Source organism: Notolabrus celidotus, chromosome 13, assembly GCF_009762535.1.
Source record: "Notolabrus celidotus isolate fNotCel1 chromosome 13, fNotCel1.pri, whole genome shotgun sequence".
Lineage (NCBI taxonomy): Eukaryota > Metazoa > Chordata > Actinopteri > Labriformes > Labridae > Notolabrus > Notolabrus celidotus.
The window spans coordinates 6,564,875-6,584,471 of NC_048284.1; the positions used below are offsets into that span (position 1 = coordinate 6,564,875).

The 19,597-nt window shown below is 40.9% G+C and overlaps 1 long non-coding RNA gene and 1 other non-coding gene across 2 annotated transcripts; one reads left to right on the forward strand and one right to left on the reverse strand.

Moving 5' to 3' along the window:
- The first annotated feature begins 6,269 nt into the window (after window positions 1-6,269).
- LOC117823764 lies at window positions 6,270-16,044 on the forward strand. The gene is made up of 3 exons (XR_004633491.1): window positions 6,270-6,374; window positions 6,995-7,114; window positions 15,436-16,044. It is a non-coding gene; the product is annotated as an uncharacterized LOC117823764 (long non-coding RNA).
- A 2,767-nt stretch (window positions 16,045-18,811) lies between these two features.
- Window positions 18,812-18,894, reverse strand: trnal-cag. The gene has a single exon. It is a non-coding gene; the product is annotated as a tRNA-Leu (tRNA).
- Between the last annotated feature and the right edge of the window lie 703 nt (window positions 18,895-19,597).

The window sequence follows — 19,597 nt, forward strand, 5'->3', positions numbered from 1 at the left end:
GTACTTGGAGCTCTCTCTGCATCTTCCGCTTGGTCAGCTGTGCTCTCTTCAGCTGGACCATCAGGCCCTTTGGACTTGGTAGATTTTGCAGAAAGAGCTGACTTTTCAGTTTTTGCTGACATTGCACTCTGGGCTCTCTCCTGTTCGGGAGCCGGACTCGCTTTATCAGAAGCACTTGATTTGACAGATTTTGTAGATGCACGTGACTTTGCTGATTTAACAGACAAAGCACTTTGTGCTCTGGCTTCAGACACCTCTCCAGCATCTTCATCATCAGGTATGTCTGCAGCTTCATCACAACAAATTTCAGGAGTTTCTGTTTTGGTTGACTTTGCTGATTTAGCAGATAAAGCACTGGGCGCTCTCTTGTTAGACTTAACAGAGATTCCAGAAACATGTGACTTGCTTGATTTTACTGACAAGCAGCTCGGTGCTCTTTCTTCTGTTTGCTCTGTATCATCTTCTTCATTTGGTTTATCAGAACTTTCCTCTTCAGGAGAATCAGCAGGACGTTCAGACTTGTTTGATGCTGCAGAAACATTTGACTTCTTTGACTGGGCTGACATTGAGCTCACTGCTCTCTCTTCAACCTCAACCTCATCCGTGTTTTCCTCAGTTATTTCAGCAGGCTCTTTCAAGGGAACCTCAGAAACTTTGGATCTCTTAGATGCTGTTGAAACATTTGACCTGGCTGATTTGCCTGATCTGACTGACAGGTTACTTGGAGCTCTCTCTGCATCTTCCTCCTGATCAGCTGTGTTGTCTTCAGCTGGATCGTTGGGCCCTTTGGACTTTGTAGATTTTGCAGAAAGAGCTGACCTTTCAGTTTTTGCTGACATTGCACTCTGGGCTCTCTCCTGTTCAGGAGCAAGGCTTGCTTTATCAGAAGCACTTGATTTGACAGATTTTGTAGATGCACGTGACTTTGCTGATTTAACAGATAAAGAACTTTGTGTTCTCGCTGGAGTTTCCTCCTCAGGATCTCCTTCATCAGAAATGTCTCCAGTTTTAACAGAACAAACTTCAAGAGCTTCTGATTTAGCAGAAGCATGTGATTTAGCTGATTTTGCTGATTTAGCTGATACAGCACTCGGTGCTCGCTCGTTAGACTTTACAGAAATACCAGAAACATGGGACTTGCCTGATTTTGCTGACATGCAGCTTGGTGCTCTGTCTTCAGTTTGCTCTTTGTCTTCTTCTTCATCATTCTCCTCTGCTGGAGCATCAGCAGTGCAGTTTGACTTTTTCGATAATGCAGAAACATTTGACTTCACAGAATGTTCTGACTTTGGGGTCACGGGTCTCTCGTCATCCTCATTCTCCCCCGTATTTTCCTCAGGACAGTCGGCACAGTCCTCCAAGGGTACTTCAGAAGCTTTGGATCTTTTAGATGTCTTAGAAACATTTGACTTGGCCGATACACCAGATCTGACCGAAGCCTTGCTAGGAGCCCTCTTTGCGTCTTCATCATCATCTCCTGTCTTTCCTTTCGACTTGGTAGATTTTGCAGACTTAGTTGACTTTGCAGTTTTGGATGACATGGCACTCAGCACTCTCTCTTGAGCTTCCTCTTCACCCTCTCCCTCATCAGGGATGTCAGAAGTTTTGTCAGAACAGACTTCAGAAGCTCCTGATTTGCCTGATTTAGCTGAAGCACGTGACTTTGCAGATTTGGCTGACAAAGCACTGGGTGCTCTCTCTTTTGACTTTGCAGATAATCCAGAAACATGTGACTGGGCTGATTTGGCTGACATGCAGCTGGTTGCTCTTCCTTCTGTTTGCTCTTTATCATTTTCATCATTGGGGCTGTCAGCGCTGTCTTCAGCAAGGACTCGAGCAGAACATTTTGACCGGTTTGACTTTACGGAAAACCCCGACTGAAGTGAGTGGATTGACATTGAGCTCATTGTTCTTCCTTCAGTCTCCTCTTCACCACTGTTTTCAGAAGGGGCTGCAGAACCCCCTGATTTCCCAGATTCACCTGAAGTGTCTGACTTTGCAGATTTAGCAGACGTATTCGACATATTGCTTGGAGCTCTTTCTTCATTTTCAGTGTTTGTCTCAGTATTTTCAGCTGACACACAGCTGTGTTTGGACGTATGAGACTTGGCAGAAACATTTGAATGTGCTGATTTGGCTGACATTGCACTCAGCACCCTGTCTGCCTCTGAACCGTCACAGCATTTTGACTGACTTGATTTTGCTGAAATGTTTGATTTGCAGGATTTAGCCGACATGCAGCTCAGCGATCTCTCGCTGGTCTCATCATCGTGTGTAGGAGGAACTTCAGAAGCCTTAGATTTCACCGATACAATAGAGGCATTTGACTTTGCACGCTGTGTTGGCATTTCACTCTCTGGTCTTTCAGCGGTGTCTTCATCATCTCCGTTCTCCTCAGATTTGACTTTGGACTCTTTTGACTTACCAGATACCGCAGATGATACGGACTTGCCTGATTTCTCTGACGCAGCGCTGGGTGCTCTCGCTTCAGTTTCATCAGGGTTCTCCTCAGCTGAGACATCGCAGGAGCTTGGTGTTTCCTCAACGTCATCTGTGCAACTTGCAGCATTGTCTTCGGTCTGCTCTTCATCATTTCCGTCCCCTTGATCATCGTGATTTTCATCAGGGATTTGTGATGATTTAGATTTGCTAGATTTTGCAGACTTTGCTGATTTATCTGAGAGTTTGCTTTGTGGTCTCCCTTCACTTCCCCCTTCGGCATTCCCGTCACCTTCCTTGAGGAGCTCAGACCTTGTTGATCCTCTAGATTTTGCAGATGTATTCGATTTAGCCGACACAGCACTGCTTGCTCTCTCTTCTACTTCTTCTTCTGCTTCTTCTGCTTCTTCTGCTTCTCCTGCTTCTCCTGCTTCTTCTGCTTCTCCTGCTTCTTCTGCTTCTTCTGCTTCTTCTGCTTCTCCTTCTTCTTCTGCTTCTCCTGCTTCTTCTGCTTCTTCTGCTTCTTCAACATTTCCTCTAACTTCTTCAGCACATTTCGACTTTCTAGATGTTGCCGATGCATCTGACTTGACCGACTTCGCAGACATGGAACTGGATGCTCTTTCACTTTCCTCATTTTCAGCAGCTTCTTCGTCCTCAGCCGAATGATCGGATGCCACTGGTGGTTTGGATGTATTTGATTTTTCTGATTTTCTGGACCTCACAGACGAATTTGACTTTGTGGATTTGACTGATTTGATACTCAGGGCTCTTTCCACCTCGTCTCCACTGTCAGCTTTATTCGATGTGGTTTCTGACAAAGCACTAGGACTTCTTGCGACTTCTTCCTGCACTTCATCAGCTTGTTGAATTTCAGCTTCAGAGGTTTTAGACTTTGCAGATTGTGCAGATTTTGCTGACATGGCACTGGATGCTCTCTCTTGAGCATCTTCCTCAGCATTGGATTTTGAAGACATAACACTTGGCACTCTTTCTCCAGATTCTTCTGCTTCCTCTTCCTCAGGATTCTCGGCAGCAGTTTGTGACTCTGAGGCATCACTTTTTTCCTCTGAGTTGTCTTCAGGTGGAGCTTCAGAAGTTGTTGACTTGTTAGACTTTGCAGAAGCATTAGATTTAGCAGACAGCGAGCTTTGCGCTCTCTGTTCGGTTTCTGTGTCATCTTCCTCGGCTGCATCCTGAAGGCCTTCCTGTGCAGACGCCGACATTGAGCTGGGTGTCCTGTCCTCAGTTTCCCCCTCATCTTGTTCTTTATCAGGACGAGAGGAAACTCTTGATCCCTTTGATTTAACGGACGCTTTGGATTTTGATGACATAGAACTTAAGACTCTTTCTTCAACAATGTCCTCCTCTGGTTCTGGTTGTTCTGCTGCCACTTCTGACTTCACCGATTTCTTGGACGTGCTACTTAATGGCCTTTCTGGCGTTTCTCCATCGTCGTGTGTTTGTGACTCTTCCGCTGTAACATCAGGTTTAGATTTCATGGAGGCATTTGAATGAACTGACATGGCACTTTTGGGTCTTTTCTCCTCTACGTCCTCAGACTTGTTCGATCTGCCAGTGGCATTTGATTTTAAAGACATGGCACTTGATTGATCTCTTTGTATCTCATGTTCTTCTTCAGCGTGGGCATCGGCCTCTCCTTTTTTATCACCCTCAGGATCACTAGATGCTCCACAATTACAAGTGTGTGACTTTTTGGATCTTCTTGACTTGCTTGAGCTCCTTGAGGCATTTGATGCCTTATCAGTCGGGCTAAGGGATGAACGATGGGATGCAGATCCTGCTTCCAACTCAGCACTTCCTGTTGTCTCTTCTTTTTCAGGTTTATTACTCTGAGAGGACGCTCTTGAGACACTCAGTGGGACATCATCGATTTCATAATTTTGATCCTCCTCTAGGTCGGCTAAAACTTCAGAGGAAGCAGAAGGAGACGATCCTTGTCGTTCTTCTTGCTCTGGCGTTTGAGCAGTTTGGTCATTGGCCTCGGAGCTGTCAGCACATCCCTCTGAGTTGTCCGGTGCAGGGGATTGCGCCTTGCAATTTGGTGTGTGAGTCTCACTCCTGGTGGTGCAGTACTCGATGGTTTCAACTGCCTCTACAGTCTGACTCACACAAGTCTCCCCTCCAGCGTTGTCTTCGCTTGACCTAGACGTAGTTCGCCTTTCCACCACTGTCTTCCTGGAGACCACTGTGTGTGAGGACGCGCTTGAGCTCGAAGTTCCAACGCTTCGACTGGATCCCTGTGTAGCTTTCATGTTTTTCCAGATGTCATAATCCTGACAGCGACTGCAGCACTGAGGACAGTGAGCCTCCGCTATATGTCTTTGGTAGTGTCTATGGATGTAAGCGTCGTCTTGTTCATCAGCAGAGATGTTTTCAGATTCAGAACAGCTTATATCACTAACCTGTGCGAAACATGTGTTACTGTGTCCCTGGAGGTAATCGCAGGTCCTGCCCGTTGCCTTTCTAACTTGTGTGGACCAGTGTAACGTGTCGTCATTCTGAAGGCGGAAGCGTACTTTCATTTCCATAGACAAACTGCCGTCTTCATTGACATGGACCCGTTTCTCAATGTCATCCTCCCTTATTCCATCCCCAGTGAACTGGCCGGAGTCCACATTGTCCTGTGAGTCGGTTCCATCCGGTAAGGACTTGTCAGATGTCACTGAGTGCCCGGTAGAGCTGTTGACTGATTCCTCTTTTGGACTGGTGACACTTTTCCTTGTTGGCAGTTCTTGGTTTGCCATCAAGATTGGACAAAAGACAGGAGAGAGAGAGAGAGAGAGAGAGAGAGAGAGAGAGAGAGAGAGAGAGAGAGAGAGAGAGAGAGAGAGAGAGAGAGAGAGAGAGAGAGAGAGAGAGAGAGATAAACAGATAAAATTAGTATTGTTGCATGATCTGCAATAATTCTACAACACGAGGCAGATCCTTTTTAAAGAAACAGTGCTTTACATGTTCAAAATTGGTCATACCCTGTTGTACGTCGTTGCAGCTGCTGATGTGTGCCTTCAGCTTTGGGAGTTTGTCATCAGATGTTTTCCGAAAACTGTCGATGATGGAGGAATGTGAGGGATCACGTCCCACACAGACGATGACACTAGGGCACTGAATCAGACTCTGAACATTGTCAATCTGAAACGGAAGAAGAGAGCATTACTAAATGAGGGTAAAAGCAATGTTGCTAATGAGCAGACTGAGTTCAAAGCAGGATGGATGATGCGCCATTGAGTTAAAGCTGAGATAGATTTGGTGGGATTTAAACATACCAACCGTCACGCCTATGAATGCACGATATCAACTCAACTCAATTCAACAATATTTAAATAGCAGCTTTCATACATAAAAGCATGCAAAAGCCCCAAAAGTGCTTCATAACAAAAGGAAGATAAAAAGAAAATTTTAGAGAAACAGATAAAATGATAAAAGATAAAAAAAATGATTAAAAGAAAACAATTAAATTAATAGAGTAAAAGAATAAAATAACTAAAGGTCAATTAAATCAATTAAAATGAGTACAAGCTTGGGTAAACAAAATAATTAAAATACATGATATAAAATATAATAAGAAATAAAATGGTGAACATAACATATATAAATACAACATAAAATTGAATATATATATAAATGTATTTATATATCACTATAAAGCTGTCTGCCTAAATGTACAGCCAATAAGGTGGCACACTAATTAAGTGCATGCAATATCAGCTCATGGACGCCAACAACCACCTTTAACATTTCGGCAGTATGGACGTATTTTGTAGTGTAAGAAACAGACAACAGAATAGCCTTTTGCAGTGTTTGTGAATCATAGGTGATGCATCAAGGAGCAAAACTGCACTCCTTTAACACTACCACTTTGAAAATGCATCTAAAGAGCCGTCATCCTGAACAGCACCAAGAGTCTCTGGAAGGTAAGAATGAAAAAGCATCGGTGCACATGAAAACGTGTCAGCAGCCTCTTCTTCAGTCCTTCCACTAACTTAAGAAATATATCAGTGACAACATTTCTGAGCACATTTATATTTTATGGTGGAATCGAATGTTCATCTGTGACTTAAAGAAATAGACTTTCACGATAAGAGTAACAGGTAAACTCTAGTTCAGTGTTTGAGTAATGTTTGAGTCGAGGCTCAGTTCCCTCTTTCGTGCCACTAAATGTTCTAAATCCCGCAGCAGCAGCAGGCGGAGAGTTGAGCAGTGAGTCACAACAAGATAAATATCTTAATCCAGGATGATCTTAGGGAGGTTGACAGATGACGGTGCACTCTTGAAATATTGAGCTGTCACCATCACTGTCACTGATCAGCAGTTTTTCAAGTGTGTGACAGCAGAGGATGGAATGGTTAGGATGAGGAAACAGAGGTGTGAGCTCACCGCGATAAAACAGTCAATCAGCATTGTTACGTTGATTATTTTCCTATGGAGGTGTCTGACTCTTTAAATCAGAAGACACTGATTCTCTTTATGTATTTTGATTGATAACAAAATGGCTAACATCATGCTGATCTACTTCTTCCTCGACATCTTGTAGCTCTCCCACGCGACGGCCTAAATCACTGAACGCCTGCACAGAGGTTGAGTGAGCTCTGACCTGTTACGCCGAAAACCTCTGCACGACAGCCTGATCAAGGAGGATCTACTCTTTGTAAAGGTATTTCATTCTCATGTATACATCCTTTATAAGATTAAATAAATATACAGTACGTCCCTAAGTTTCTTTACTGTTAAATTTTCAGGGCTTTTCATTGTTTTAGTATTAACCTCTTATTTCTCTGCTCATTAACTCCTTCCACATCTTTAAATCCCACACGATACTCTATCAAATTAATCTGTCAAGTTAATTTCTAATGCATGTTTTATTCTGTGGGTGCAGATCACAGTGACTGCATAAAAAGCTGCCTTTCCTTCTTTTTCATCCAAGTGTTTTCTTGCAATTTCATGAGAATTGATATTGAATATTTCTGCCTTTGCTACCTTTCTTTATCCTGACAGCGAGGAAACTCAGGCACAACATGTCGACTAATACATTGAGGGATTTATTTGCTTGTGAGCAGTCAGTTTGATGAGAGTGCAGTTTTTCAATTTGAAACCTGCTGCTGGTAAAGGCAGATGAATGGCTTCATCTCTGGTCACACAAAGCCCATGGTGAAGGTAATTAATTGCCGCTGTGGAGACACATTTCTGAGATAGCTCTGGTATCAAAGTAAAGGGAGTGGAGTTTCAACATTGACCTGTTTTCCCTCTCTCAAAAATAGCTCTGATTTGACCAAGATTAATGGAGGTTTGCAGAGATACCCACAATCTAAAACCGAGTGTGAGGGAATATCCCTGTTTCATTCTCTCGTGCACATACTCAAAATATTTGTCCCATAAGACCCAGAATATAACAAACTACAGAGAGCAGAAATGAAAGTATAATGTATGAGTGTTAAGGGTGTGTAAATGTTAAAAAGTTGTTAGCATAAAGCAGATTAACACTGAACAAACAGATAAAACTGAGGAGGACACGCATGTTTGATGTTTCTTTCCAGACTCTACACATGGATCACTTTCAGTAGTCTTACTTAAAGAATAAAGAGGTCGAGGCTGTCTAACATGAGTCTGGTCCTGCTGGAGGTTTCTGCCTGTTAAAGGAAGTTTGTCCTTGCCACTGTAACTTGCTAAATGCTGCAAAGTGCTCTGCTCATGGTGGATTAAGATGAGATCAGACTGAGTCCTGTCTGTAAGATGGGACTGGATCTTATCCTGTCTTGATGTTGAGTCTTTGTTGATAATATAACAGAGTACCGGTCTAGACCTGCTCTGTTTGGAAAGAGTCATGAGATAACGTTTGTTGTGATTTGGCACTTTATAAATAAAGATTAATTTATTGATTGAACCTCTTAACTTAACTTTGTTCACTCCGTACAGAGGTTGATTTTAACCAGAGAGAAGTGTGTTTATCAATAAACAGCAAACAGAGCAGCCCTCATTACTGATTATATTTGAAGAGTTCATTTGCAAAAACAGTTAACTCACCTTTTAAAAATTAAGATAATGTTCAAAAAACATATTTTTTCTAATACTAGCTTTTGGTATGATCAATCAACTGAGGTTGGGTGGCTTTGACTAAGTCAAAATGACTTAACTCATCAGAGATATCTTGAAAATGTAACTTTGTCAGGAATCTATATCAAAAAGAAATGTGTTTTTTGCAAATTAATTCTTCATTTGATGCTATCTTTAGTATTAGCATTGGTATTATTATTTATAAAGCACATTTGGTAGTAGTAAGCCCAATGTGATACGTTGAGGATTTAAAATGAGAAGAACAGTCGTGTTTACAGTCGTGGAAAACATACAAATAAAAAAAGCAGACACACAGCAACCATGAAACATTAAAAGCATGAGGAAACTTTTTAAAAAAGCATTGCCGCACGTGCAAACAACCACACAAGTCATCCTATTGACACACCCACAGTCAGGTTTCAGTTTAACGGTATAAGCAGAGACAGGCCCTTCTTTTCTGGAGAGGAGGAGCACGGTAACTTAAGGCCCCTTCACTGGACTTCATCTGATTCTGGGTACGATTAAAAGATCTCCACCTGAGAACCTCAGGGGATCAGATATAACATACTGAGAAGCTGAACCACTGAGCGCTTTATGGACTAATGACTGGATTTTGAAAGTGATTCTGTACAGTGAATAAATTCACTCAGGACATTTAAACACTGATAAACTCATGCACTGGCTTGTGTTCCTCGTGTCATGTCCACAGTCTTTGCACAATGAACTAAAGTACCAAATCCAAGACTTTAAGGCGTACTTGTTGGAACTGTGTGTTTGCAGTCAAGCTGCTGGTTGACAAAGCTCTCAGCTGGGATTTAGAGCAAAATCATTCCTGTCACTAGAGGCCTCTCTTTCACTCTTTTTATCTGCAGCATGAATCACAGCAACACGTAACAACAGCAGACTTTTAAAACACAACTCAAGCTGTGGGACTTCTGTCAACTCCCAACTCAACAATCTTTTATAAGCCTTTAAACTCATCTGCCAGGGAACCAAAACTCCCTTTGTTATAAAACCCAGGTACTCCCAAGCTCTCTGTAAAAACTGAGACCTCTCTTTGCATAAGCTTTGACTTCCCTGGTGTTTGTGACCTCACCTTGCGACCCTCCAGAGTGTACAGCTTCCTGATGTGGTACTGCATGAGCTCGGAAACTTCCTCCAGGAACAGCCCGAAACTGCGTAAGCTCCTGCGGTGCAGGACGATGGTCTTCTTGAATGCCGGGTCGCTGTTCTTCACCAGAACCACCCTCTTGTGCTTGCTGTGATGACTGTGATGGTCGTGTCCTGAATGAGCCAAAGGGTGCTCCTCGGGCCTGGTGGGTCTCCTGAGAACATACTGGTGTGGATGATGGTGGTGATACGGGCTGTGAGGGTGACAGAAAGGTGTGACCTGAGTCTCTAGGGCTTCCAGGGCCTGGGCGTGTCTGTACTGGGTGCAAACGTAACAGTCGTCCAGAGGGTTCTGGTGGGCCACCATGCCATGATGGGAGATCCTGGGCAGGCGAGTGGTGTGTTTGTAGGGAAGGGAAGACTTGTGGGAGCCTTCACTTCCTAAAGCGTTGAAGCACTGGAAGTTACGCTTGTGGGAGGACATTCTGTGCCGGTGGTCGTCCCTCTGCTCTGGATGAAGAGTGGTCTCACATGAGCAGATGGAGAGGACAGGTGAGCTCAGGCAAACAGCTGAATGGGGTTTGCATGTTTCTCATGGTTGCACTGCACATCTGCATGGCTCCCACGCAACCCAGGCTGCAGGAAGAAATTAACATAGGTGGTGAAAAAGAAGAAACGACACATCTTAAAGTGACGAGTGAAATGCAAACTGCAAAGACATGATAGAAATTCCCCCTTCTTTTTTTACATACAGCTTCTTATTTCAGCTCACCTGCATGCAAACAGTGAACATGCTCTTGCACGTTTGAGCCCATTTTATCTTTTCTTGGTAACCCAGCATGGCCCTCTCTAAAGACTTTAAGTCTAAAGCAGTTTGTAAACATGTTTGATCGGGGTTTACACCGGGCTTGTCTGAAACTGGAAATCCCTGCAAAGAAACACTTTTGGCCCTGTGTGTAAGCAGCCTAACGCTGTCTTACATCTTCTGAGAATCATTGTAAACTTTAACCCTTAAGATCGTTCATTTGTGGACTTTTGGTTGGATGCTAACTGTGCAACATTTTAAATCAAATGTAATAAAATGCTTTCCTCAGTTTTTTATGTGCACTATGCTTTCATTTCTGTTTACACAAGACGTACGAGAAAATCCAGATTAAATATAAATGCATTCTTAGTTCAGCTTCTGTTTAAACCACTTACCACTGCAAATGTCTCCAACATTTAAAGCAGGGTACACATGACAGGGATGTTAAATACTGTATGTACAGACTGCTGAGGAGATCAAAGAGTAAATGAAGACAGGGATAATGAGGATGATACCACAAATAAATCCTCCAAGTGACTTTAAATAACAAGCTTAAGTCTGTGTGAGGTGTGAAAGTGGACATCACCTCGGTGATTGTCACTGAAGAATATATGCAATAACAATACAACCTCAGCCCGCTTCCCCCTGCTCTCAATAACGCACGGATTACCTATAAAAAGCAAGATCTGCAACAAGCACAATGTATTCTCCCCGAGACAACGCACCAGGCACAGATAAGTCATTGTTGCCTGATGGGAAGGGACGCGAGCCCGGTATGAAATGCAAATAAAAGTGATGTTTAAAAATTCATAAGAATGAGTCAAATTCGGTGAGTCCAAAATAGGCTAAGCTTGACTGACACGTATACAGAACAGGTTTGGCCGTTGTCCTTGTTTTTGTATTAGCCGTGTTGCACATGTCGACTGTTTCTGCTAGCTGCAAATTTTGGCAGGAAGAAGTGATTGATTGTTGTAAATAATCTTGCATGTCATATTGCCAGCCTGCTGTGAAGACTTTAGGTTGCACTAACAGTATTTTTATAGTCTGAACACTGTTTTGATTGTCTTAGAATATAGTCTGAGTAGATATGTTTTTAGGTACTCCATAATCCAGGATTATGCAGGCCAACTCTATTTCAGTGTCAGTGAACTCAGGAGTTTAACTACAGGCATTGGTTGTATAATTTTAAGAGCATAATTTAGTGTTGTTTATCACATGTTTCATGACTTTAAGGACAAGCCAAAGCAAGATATCAGATTTATAGGAATGTATGGTTCACAGATTTCAGGTTTAGAGATGCATTTTTGCAGGATGCAGACTTTACAGGAAGCATAGAAGAGATTGTGCATTAAATGATAATTAATAAGGTGCATGGATGCCTTTTTTTGAAGTATGATGATATCATATCACTGATGTTTAAATAGCACAGCAGGGAAAATGATTCTGCAGAGTTCCTTCTGTTATTTTTATTCTTAATGGACTTCAAATGCCAAATCTTTTTCTTTATTCATCACAATCAGGAAACATATGTGGCCTTGGATCTCATGAATAATGCTCTTTATCCCTAAGGTGTCGTATTCACAAACTGAGTCTCCTAAAAAAGTTCAAACAAGGAAAATAAAAATCACATCCTGCATACAGGCCAGCTCGAGTTCATCCAATGAAACATGGATTATTGTTTCCTTTCTTCGTGCAAATCCCAAAAATCTATGACCCTGCGTGACTGAAGTTCTGACTTTATTTAGGAAGTACAACCTTTAGGGTCACTCCTGAAGCATTTTACTGTCACAAGGCTTTTTAAATGTACTGTAGGTAAATAAGCAGGCAGTCAGAAAATCAAATATATACATCAAGTATGTATACTCACATGATCCACCATCATAAAAGGACCAAAGTGATAGAAAATAGCTCCAAAGCCACGGCGTGTACGATGTAAACTCCCAAAGGAACACCGGAGCTCCTGCACGCAGAGAGAACAAGAAACCAGTTCAAAAGCCTCCCTCCAGAAGCGGGCCTACCTGCTAATCACATCCATGGGAAGCTAAGGATAGAATGAAAAGCCTTGCTAATCACTCTGAGATTGGACTGAAATCTGCTGAGGCTTTGGACACATGACTCGGACCTGGGCATTGCATAAAGGGAGTTTAACACGCTTTAAGAAAGCAGCTGAAGGCTCAGTGACAATGACTAGGCATAATGTTCCTGTCTTTATCTGCCACCTTTTGTCCTTTGTCACCCTCACAGAGACGCAGCTTTTTGATATGGCACTACATATTACTCAGGTTGCTGGTTTATTTGCTGAACCTGCACAACATTCAACAAAGTAAACAAAATATGTACATCTTTTATTATCTGCCAATTTGACTCTTTGTTAAAATAAATCTAAACTATCCTGCTTATCACACGACTAACAGCTACAGATACAAACAAGATGACAAGATGTTTATATTGACTGAAATATAATTTATTTATAGAGATAAAAAAAATAGTCCCCAAGTTTTGATGGTGACAATATTCTTTACAGTCTTTAAATTAACTTTCAACTAACCATTTTCATTCACAGTAAGTCTAAATACTAACCTGATTCACTGTCATAAATCACATTAAATTTTGCATTTTAATTCACAACCTTTATTTTTGTTGGCATTCCTAACAGATGCAGAAAATAACAGCAGCACCTGCATACGCTCTTCTTCTTTGAGGTTGCCTCATGTCTGTTTTCTTCAATTTTGTCAACGTCTCCTGCACACATCTTAGAGTTAAGTTAGGAATAATGTATGATGTATAAAATAGAATCCTGACAGGGTGGGACAAAATCCTGACATCCCTCTCTAATTTCTGTGCTGTCTTCCCGCTTCTTCTTCGCCATCATCTTTTAAGTTTAAAGTTTACGTTTATTTTATTTATACAGCACCTTAAAAGCAAAACACGTTCTGCACTGCAGCGCTTCACAAGAACAGTCATAGGCTATACACAGCCAGCTTAAAAACAGACATTATACAGTTTAGAGTAACCAATATGGAAAAAATAACATAAGATAAAGATAGAAACACATTTAAACAGGTTAAACATAATTAAAATTAATGGAATAAAAGTAGGATTTAAGGTGTTTCTTGAAAGCCTCATCAGAGTTTGCTTGTCTAATGACCTCCAGCAGGTTATTCCAGAGCTGAGGAGCTGCTACAGTGAAAGCCCTATCCACTGCCTTTTTCGTCCTTTTCTGTGCTGGTGACTGATCAGCCATTAACCATTAACCTAAAGTTTCGTGCTCCCCAAATAAAATGAAAGTAATATTAAGAATACTCTCTCTGTTGTCTAATGATGCCATCGGAAAGTAATGTTTTTGTCAGATGTGCCAGGACTCCTTTCTGCGGATGGATATGATGTATGACGTGTGTGATAAGTTTGTCCCTAGCATCGCCTTTGCTAGTCAGAATTAATGACCGCTGTCAAAAGGTTTCGACCAATCACAAATAACACAGCCTGGTGGTTAGTAAGAAAGCTGCGTAATAGGCCTTTATACTTAGAGGCATCTTTCATATCTCAGATTGAAGTTTTTAGGAACACAAAAAAAATCATCTTGTGTATTCCAAAACTTCTAACTCTGTGTCACAAGGACGCCTTTAGTTTAAAGTGTCAGCGGGGAAAAAAATACAACACAAACCTTTAATCTAGCTCTGAATATGTGATTTTGAATCATGCAGCTACTTTGTTCATGTTTTCTTTTGTGAGGATTCTTGATTATTTAATAAATGTGTCATGTAAAGAATCAGTACATATGTTTAAAAGCCCTCTGTGGATCATTTATTATTATGATAGATTTAAAGATAATTGAGGGCGACAGTAGCTCAGTCCATAGGGGCTTGGTTTGGGAACCAGAGGGTCGCTGGTCCAAGTTTGGAAATTGGACCGGTGGCTGGAGAGGTGCTTGTTCATTTACCTGTCCACTGCTGAAGTGCCCTTGAGCAAGTCACTGAACCCCTAACTGCTTGGGTGGCTTCCTCACTCTGACATCTCTATTAGTGCATGTCCTTAGCAGGTTTGTGCATGAGTGTGTATGAGGATTAATAAAGAACCAAGATTTTAGAACAGGACCGTGTTTAGCGGTGATAACTGTTCTGCTGAATGACACCTGACACCTTCTAGCGCTACATTTAGCAACCTTAGCAGCAACAAAACCTGCTCTGTAATCACCGCAGAGGTGAACGGCTGCCTCAAGGGTCATATCAACATAAGTGTTCAAAGATGGCATCATTTAAGTCACCTATTGTCTTTACGTAGTACTGTAATCCTAACAAAAGGCTAATAGGCCTACTTAAACCCAGCTGCCTGGTTGGCAAAGTCTCCTGTCACACAAAACATGTGAAATGATCCCAGGGCCTAAAACATCTCCTCAAGCATGTTCCACATGTAGCACTCATTACATGTGAAAGGTCAGCGTGTGTGGATCTATTCTGAGAGCGCTCTCTCCTTGTCTAAATATCAGCGGGGGTCAGCTCGCTCTTTTCAAGGACAAAGGAACTGCCACAGAATACGTGAGGGGTAACCCTTATCAGAGGCTCACAGCCGGCAGGCCCATCCCTCCCTGTGATGCAGGGAGTTTCAAGAAGTGCTTCATCACAGGAGCACCCACTCCCACAAAGCCGACACACACGCACGAACACACACACACAGTCACAGCGGGGTGAGCCCTCGTGCTGCCATCTGTCTTTGGTCTTAAGGAGCTTGATGGGTCGTGGTGGGGCAGATTTATTGTGTCCTGACTCATGGGAGAAAATAGCAGAAAGACCCCCCTGCTGAGTCACGACTGTGAGTGAGTGACTCCACAGAAGTGCTGAGAAGAGGATTTAGTCATTTGACCGTGTGCTTTCCTGTGCAAGGAAGACACCTCCCTTCACCTTTCACATTAGAGAGGTCACAGGAGTCAGATTTAAGAGGAATCACTGTGAGGATATGATTTATCTTTTCATTAAATATCTGATTTTTGTTTTTTGGTAATTGTTCCACAGAGAGATCCGGTTCTTCTGGGATGACTGATGCTGACTCCTCTTCCCACTACCGCCTTCCTCTCAGAGTTTTAAACACCACAAAGAAATCATTACCAAGAAACCTGCATTAATTTGAATTAGATATGATTAGCAGGCCTTCAGCTGTTTATCGTTGGACATGCGGATGCGGCTTGGATCCGGTCGGAGCAGGACGCCATGACAAGTCCAACATCCATCAAGCCTGCACGTGTGCTGTGACGCTCAGGCTTAGCCCTCCCCCTCTCCTGGCTGCAGTTTAAATATCAGGTTTAATTAGTGTGCAACCTGCTGTGTGTGCAGCAGGAGTCCTGGTATGTATAGTCACAGTCCTACAAAAGCTGCACACCCAGGAAGCTGAAGACCTTCTAAAGGGTAACACTCTGCAGCTTTAACTCAGGTGTAAGGTTCAATAAAATGTGTGATGCACACTCTCACTGAAGGGTTTAATGAGCATTTATATATTTGGTATATTTGCATTTATAGGCTGCATGCCAGTCAGTTACAGGGATGAATGTTATGCAGGAAGCAGTAAAGTAATAATGAATAACTTTCCATTGCAAAATAGTAAGAAGAAGAATATAACAGCATGCAGGTAAACAAGAAATTCTACCAGATTTGATTTAAGATTTTTATTTTTTAAAGGAATAATTCAAAACAAATCTCTCAGAAATTCAGAGGGAGTTAAATGGTGACGATTTCTAAGGAGTGTCTGAGTGCCTCCTTGTTCTCAAGTGTTCATTAAACTGTTTTAAGCTTTTAACTCCACGACTTATTCATCTATACCTCCATCCATCCTCCATACCTGAGGAGAAACAGGGAAACAGCAGAGGAAGTCAGCTGACAAACCCGGTTAATATAAGAAGATAACACATTTAAGTTAACCGAGAGAAGATGGAAGGATGCAGTCCTTTGTCAGTAGAGTTTAATCTACACGATTAAGAACCTGTGTCAATCTCATGATAATGAGTGTCGAGACGGGCCTGAACTCAAGTCACTCTGTAACCTTTACAGGTTGCAGTGAGGTCACCGTGAGGATCACAGGGAGGGAGTATAAATATAACCGAGAGAAGCAGCCTTGGCCACATATTTAGACTCAAAGCACATTTACAGAATCCTACAGTGGCAGGCCCACACTGTGGCCAAATCCTGCTGCGGTACTTACACAAAAACCTCTGGAGAATGCTAATTTAAACTTCCTGCTGTATTTATCCCTTTGCAGTTTTGTTTCTGTCTCTCGAAGATGTTTAAGGATTTATATTGAGGGTGAAGTAAGGCAGATGTAAAAGATGTGCATTGTGATTTTACCACGAGAAATTCATGCTCTGCAGGGCACTGAGAAATGCAACAATTTCACATCCTGCACTGTACCTGTTAAAACGCATGCATGCATGTGCAACTGTGACAGCTTAACTGCACACAGTGTGTGCAGTTAAGCTTTCAAACTATCCTTAGTGTGTGTGTGAACCTTAGGCCTTGGAAATAGTTTTTACATGTCACCATTATTTTTTGGGACATTTCTACAGCCTGGACACAGAAAACACAAGTGTTGACAATCCTATCACTAAGATCTGAAAGTACTAGAGCTGCCTCTTCTGCCTTATCTGACCACATTTATACATCTCCATGGACTGAGTTGTAAAGATGATTATCAATTTAACAGTAGATGATTTCAGACAGTGCCTCGGGCTACATATGAGAGTTTGTAATTTTTTACTCGTATCTATCTTGATACAGGAAGTGTTCAGGGAGATTACAATGAAGAAATAAAAAACTAACAAAACAAATAAGTCTTGTTTTTTTATTGACCCATCCGAATTTAAGATTAACAAACTTTAAAAGACAAAAAAAAAGTATGGCATAGACAATGTACTGTAACAGCCACATTTCCTACCACTCTAGCATTTGTTTTTCTTTAATTTTGCTCCTTTAAAACATAAAGTATGAAAAAGTCATTATTCAAATAATGAACAATGGATGTAACTCAACATGTCATACTACTTATTAAGCTATGCTGAAATGGGAATTCTCCTCCCCTTCAAATACAAAACTGCTGTAAATATTGTTGTAAGAGCCTTGCAGCTGGAGAACTCTCTACCTGAGGAAGTGAGGTCAGCTCAATCTTTTTTTTTTTCTAATTTCACTTGGATTCATTGTCCTTACTGTTTTACTGTTTTATTGACTCAATTGATTTATGTACTTTTAATTTCTGGCTGCATTTCAACTTGCATTACTTCCGTTAGTCATCTTTCATTTCACTACATGGCTGCTACTTTGTGACCTTGCACGATGACCTGTCTTCCCGGGTCATTATTTATGATTCACACCCACAAACTGACTGTAAACTTCTCATATTTGAATCGCTCTGAAAGTGTTTTTCATACTGTGTGTGCTAACAAAAAACTGGTGCAATTTTATCCGTGCAATAACCTACCTTACCATTGATTCATAAGATAGAAGTGTAGAAGTGTACATAGTGTATATCTGTTATATTTGCTATATTTTATTTTAGTTTATATTCACTTTTATCATTTCTATTATTATTATTTTATTGTATTATTATTACTCTGATGACTGAACTATTTTCTGTACTCAATACAGTTGCAATAACATGCAATGCACTGTGCAATATCCCTGCCACTTCAACATCCTATTTATAATACCTTCATTCCCAGTGCTTTTGCACATAGCGAACTCTAACTATTCTGCGTTTCTGTATATACTTATTATTAATCCAATTTATATTATTTTATTCGTATTTATATCTTGTTTTATTCCTTCTTTCTATTAATATTTGGACTTTTTCATACTGTGTACAAATAAAGTATTGCTGATTCTGATTCTGATTCTGATTCTTTTTTTAACTATGTAAGTACAGTGTTGTATTCTCATGAACCATGTTGTAAGCTGCTGGAACAAAATAATTTCCCCCAATGGGGATCAATAAAGTACATCTAATCTAATCTAATCTAACAGTTTAGGTCCTTCACTTAATATTTTTCTATATTTTTAATGTTATTTTTGCTAAGGCTGCATGTAATTTTTTAATCTTATTAACTATGTTTTGAAAGAAATATATTATCATTATTATTATTATTGTTGTTGTTATTATTATCACTTAAATTATTCTTGTTGTTGTTATTATTATTATTGTTTTGGTATCCTTAATATTATTATTATTAGTGAGCAAATACGGTTGTTAAGTGTTGTCTTTGACTTCACTTGTTAATAAAACAGAATAAGTAATGATTATTTTCTCAAATTAAATTAAAAAGCCTTTTTTTTTAGTGTGTGCTATTTTTAGATGTGCGTACAAAAATGAGACGTTCGTGTTTCCGTAAATATGGGAAAAACGTATATCTGTCAGAAGTGGGATTCGAACCCACGCCTCCAGAGGAGACTGCGACCTGAACGCAGCGCCTTAGACCGCTCGGCCATCCTGACATCTATTTCTGCGGTAAACAGCATTTACAGAAATAAAAATACAAAATTAATATGTTAAATATGCGAAAACAGTCATTAGCTTAGCCGGCTAATGGTAAAAACCGCATGGAATTAGCTAGAATAAGCTAACACCTGGCGAGCGGTGGAATGCCTAAAAACCTACACTCATTAAACACAACACAAAGGAACTGGATTACTGCTACTGGTTCGTGGCGTAGTCACGGAAAAGTTACGTACGTAAACTTTGCTTTACGGGGGATTTGTTTTTAGAGGTGCTCTGTGGACATTTTGCCTGTACTCTGCAGTGAAAGGAACAGGATAAGGCTGATGTTGCACAAGTGACGAGTTGGAGTCGAAACCGGTCTCTGTGATAAGGACTTGTAAACAGCACACCACGTGGGATGGCTGTGAGGTGAGTTTCATACAAATCAACTATTCAAAGAGCTTTACAGCGACTGACAACAAGAAAGGAGCAGAAATAAAATAATGTAAACATATTAAAAAAAAATTAAAACAGAGACTAATGCACACCAACAATAAAATATGTGTAATTAAAATAAATTAATGCATCAAAATAACATTAAGACTGTAAATAGTTAAAATGAATAAATAAAAAAGGGTAAGAATAAGAGTTGAAGGTAAAATAAAGGCTAAAAATATCAACAAAACTGAGTAAATGAAGAAAAAACAGATAGTTAAAATG